This window comes from Ptychodera flava, chromosome 8, assembly GCF_041260155.1.
Source record: "Ptychodera flava strain L36383 chromosome 8, AS_Pfla_20210202, whole genome shotgun sequence".
NCBI lineage: Eukaryota > Metazoa > Hemichordata > Enteropneusta > Ptychoderidae > Ptychodera > Ptychodera flava.
The window spans coordinates 16,041,010-16,045,699 of NC_091935.1; positions in this window are offsets into that span (position 1 = coordinate 16,041,010).

The window sequence follows — 4,690 nt, forward strand, 5'->3', positions numbered from 1 at the left end:
GATCTTGCTCCAGACTTGATTTATTTGTAATAATAATGAAAGGCTGGAAGACTGTTTATTACATAGTGTGTGCATTGAAGTGGTTAAAGAGGAGAATGTTGTTGTGTCATATTTTAGAAGTTCCTTCAATATTTTAGTACCTTCAATATTTTGGTTTAGAATATGCCTTGGGGACAGTTAGTTGGACTCTAAGATTTTTTCAATTCTTTTCTGATCTACCACTTGTGGAGGCTCATTTTAAAGGTCTTTGAGAAAGAAAAACTTTCAGTCTTAGTTTTTCGAAAATCAAAAATTTTATTTTTCTTCATAGAGTTAACACAGGAATGGTGGCCATTATGAATATCAAATATCGCAAAATGTTGGGTAATTTGTTTCGCTAGTTCCAAACTTTACACGATGACCCCCAATTTTTATTGTTGATTTGGTAAGAGGACGTTTGAAAGTTTCATTTAGAAAAGTTTGAGTGCAAGTTTAAGTCTTTCACTTTTGAGGCGCTATACAACCTTAGGAACATACCCACTTATAGCACTATCCATTTCAACATTAACACAGATCAAACTTATTATTTACTCATTTAAGGTAGCGTTGCACTCAACCAACACTTTTTTTCGAAGTAATATTTCTTAACAAAGATGAAAGGAAAACACCCTCATACTAAATATTGTCAAAAAGCAGAGAATCTAGAGTTTAGTATGGTAGCAATATTTTACTTTAAGGGTGAAGAGGATACATATTTTGGTTAGAAAACCTCAATTTTGGTATGAATTATAAAAATTAATCTCAGTCAAAAACTTTGTAATACTTCATGAAATTGAAAGTCTCATTTTGAAACTTGGGAGCTCATGACCATAGAGTGATATCAGTAGGTGAAACGCACGTGAGCAAAGTGAAGAAGAGATCAGACGATACAGAAGAGGGAATGATACAGAAATTGTGTGGAAAAAAGCAGAACTAAAAGTTATGTCATTTATGCATGTTGAAACTTTGAATATTGGTTACAAGGTTGAAAAATCCGAACTTCAATTTTTTTTGTTTTCACCACGCTGTGACGTAAAAATGACGTAAGAACCTGCAAGTACCCTGATGGTCGTAGACAAAAAACGGCAATTTGCATCATCTACTCTAATTTTTAAATGACAGGTTTAAAGACTGACATTTAAAACAGTGATTAAAACTGATTTGCAAAATTGAAATGACTCTCATTCAAAATGTAAGAACTTTATTGCCCAACAAGATGTCTGTTTTTTATTAAGTAAAGAACATAATGTGAAAATTTCAAGAAGATTTACTCAGTCAGAGAGTAGTTTTTTTAGCTCCCATAGCCATATGCAGTGTGCGAAATTAAGAGAAAATAGCTTCAGGTCACAAGGGCCTGCACCAAGCCAAAGCTTCAGGTCCTTACAGAAAACTGCCGGTCCTTACTGAATGCAGTTGTTAAAGTAAACACTCTCTTCACTAATACTATGCTTTTGAATGTTGTAATATTTAATTTTTCATGTCCTTTTTTCAATACAAAAGGACTATTGTTCACATAGTTTGCAGAATAGTGTAAGTGAATGCATCATTCAGCTACATGATCTGGAATCTGAAAAAGATCACAGCCCTCATCTTCCTCACTGTCATGCGCACACATTTATCAATGTTTTCCACCACGGGGGGGGGGGGGGGGGCTATGGGACTAACAGGAGAATTTGACTTTTTTTTTCTAGCCATATCAAATCCCCCACTTTCGGACCATAAAATGATGTCAAACACCCAGGGGCCGGCGAATACAGGCTCATGCACTGACTACGTGTGGGTGATGAAAGCGAGACAGTTTGTCTCTCATGACAGTCTATGGGAGATGATGTTCTCTACATGGCTTTGTAAAATTGTACACTACACCAGGGCATGTGATATTGTGATTTGAATATGGTTGGCGAGCTGAAAATCACTTCTGAAATTAGCCAACGTGAGTGGTAGAGAAGTGAAAGAATACCTTAGTACCCTGAACACGGTCATGAGTAAGGGGAGTGTGTGAATAATTTTTTATGCAAACATTGATCACTACGTCTTTTTTAATTGTATAATGTAAAGCAGAAGGAAGAAAATACTTGGTATATGTTTTGATATGACGTATGGCTTACTTTCAAAATTTTTCAAAAAATAAATGTGCTTAAATGTGGCCTCTGTTGCATTTATGAAGAAACAGGTGAAGTTATACTTTTAATTAAAAGGCCAAGTATCGTAACTTTTTTCTCGATTATAGAAATTACATGCTAGACAACATGAATGGCACACGTCGCCACTCGCGGAAATGAATGTATATTTTCTGATTGAAAAAATTTAACTGAGCGATTGCTGGGTCTCATCGCCTTTTAAAACGATTCTGAAAAGTTTGACAGACACTCTATACTGCTGAAAATGATCGCGACACGATCAGTTAATGTTACCGTAAAGTCTTAAAAGACGTAATTTTTTGCGATATTTTGGCGTACAGCCCAGGATGACGGGGAGTTTTGCATGCCTGTCGTAAAACGGTATACATAAAAACAATTTGAAGCCCTACTCTCGGCCGCTGAGAGTATACACGATGGATCGTGCAACTCGACAAAACTGTTATGATAAGGCCGCTATGTTTTATAAAATGTACACTTGTTATCACGTCGATATATATCGTGCTAACAGTCGGTTTTGTGAACTTTGGTTGAAGACCAACGAGCAAGCAAGATGTTCTAGCGGTCCACAAACAAACGTGTACACTGGTAGCGAAAAGCGAACTTGACTATCGCCTGCAGGTAGCACTATTGGGCTGTCGTGTAACATCTTATCCTTGTATTGGGCGTAGTTCAAAACCATGGAGGTAAAAAATACCTCCATGTTCAAAACCAAATATGTTTAGGCAACAGCACTGTACTCGTAGCAGGTTTTTGTCTTAAACTCTTCTATGAACCGTTTATGTTTTGAACGCGTCTACCAGGACACGAAGTGCGATCAATATCCCCTGTTGCCCCACCCTCCCACGGTGGAAAACATTGATAGGTGAATGACATTCAAGTCTGAATCAATATGATTCAAAGTTAATCATTATCTGGATCTGTTACAGGTCTTGTCGAGAATTTTCATCATCTATTCCAAATTCCAGTCGGTCATAGGGACCGACATGTTGCTAAAAACTTTCGGCCCGACGAGAAATCTGTCGGTCTCGGACCGTCGGACCGGCGTTAATTTCGCACACTGGCCATATGTATATATGGCAATGGAAGCTATTCTTATAGGCTAGGGAAATGTCTGTATGTCTGTATGTCTGTATGTCTGTCCGTCAACATCAAAAACTCCAAAACCGCTGTACATTTTATCTTGATATTTGGTGTGTACATGGATTATGGACTGTAGATGAGATTTTGTTCAAATGAAGTTGTCTTTGCCAAAAATATGCAAATTAAGTGAAAAAATGTAAAAAACAGTCAAAATTGAAAAAAACTCAATAACCACTGAGCAGATTACATGAAAAATTAGCATGTAAGTACTTTGGGCTGACATGAAATGATTGTGCACATCTTGGGTGAGTATCTTGACTTGCTATTTTTCATGAATTTTTTTGTAATTTTCTCCCATTTTTGGTCAAAAATCTTCTCCTCTGAAACCACAAGTCCGATTGATTTGAAACTTGGTATGGAAGTGCATAGGAGTGACCTTTCCCAAATTTGGGCAAATCGTGGTGAAATTTGCATATTTTTAGTTTACGCATCCATAGACTCCCATGTATAAGGCAGATCTCCATAGACTCCCATGTATAAGGCCACGAAAAATAAAAATTTAGTTTCTCATCGTATTCATATTGCAAAAAGGATGCAGTGACACAATTTTTAGTCCCCACAGATGAGTTCAGTGGGCTTATAGATTGGGTCATGTCCGTCTGTTCGTCCATCCGTGAGTCCATCCGTTCACGCAGATATCTCGGATATTTTGACAAAATGTCATGTGACCTTGATGACCTTTGATCTCAAATATACATATTTGTCCATAACTCACTAACACAAGTTCTACCACCCTTCATATATGGTATGATGGGACACCTTATGACGCCACATATTGTACCTCATTAATTATGCACATATCTAATTTTGAGCGAGCCAATAGAGCTAGAGGTCTGATTTTTGGTATATAGGGATAACTTAGCAATACAATTTTTTTGACAAAATGTCATGTGACCTCGGTGACCTTTGACCTCAAATATACATATTTGTCCATAACTCAGTAACCACAAGTGCTACACCCTTCATGTATGGTATGATGGGACACCTTATGACGCCACATATTGTACTCATTAATTATGCACATATCTAAGTTTGAGCGAGCCAATAGAGCTAGAGGTCTGATTTTTGGTATATAGGGAACTTAGCAATACAATTTTTTTGACAAAATGTCACGTGACCTCGGTGACCTTTGACCTCAAAATACATATTTGTCCATAACTGAGTAACCACAAGTGCTAAACCCTTCATATTGGTAGATTGGACACCTTATGACACCAGATACTGTACCTCAATAATTATGCACATATCACATTCTGAGCAAGCCAATAGAGCTGGATGTCTGATTTTTTGTATATAGGATAACTATGGGAGAGAAATATTTTGACCTAACGTCATGTGACCTCGATGACCTTTTACCTAAAATATATGTTTATGTCAATAAATAAGCAACC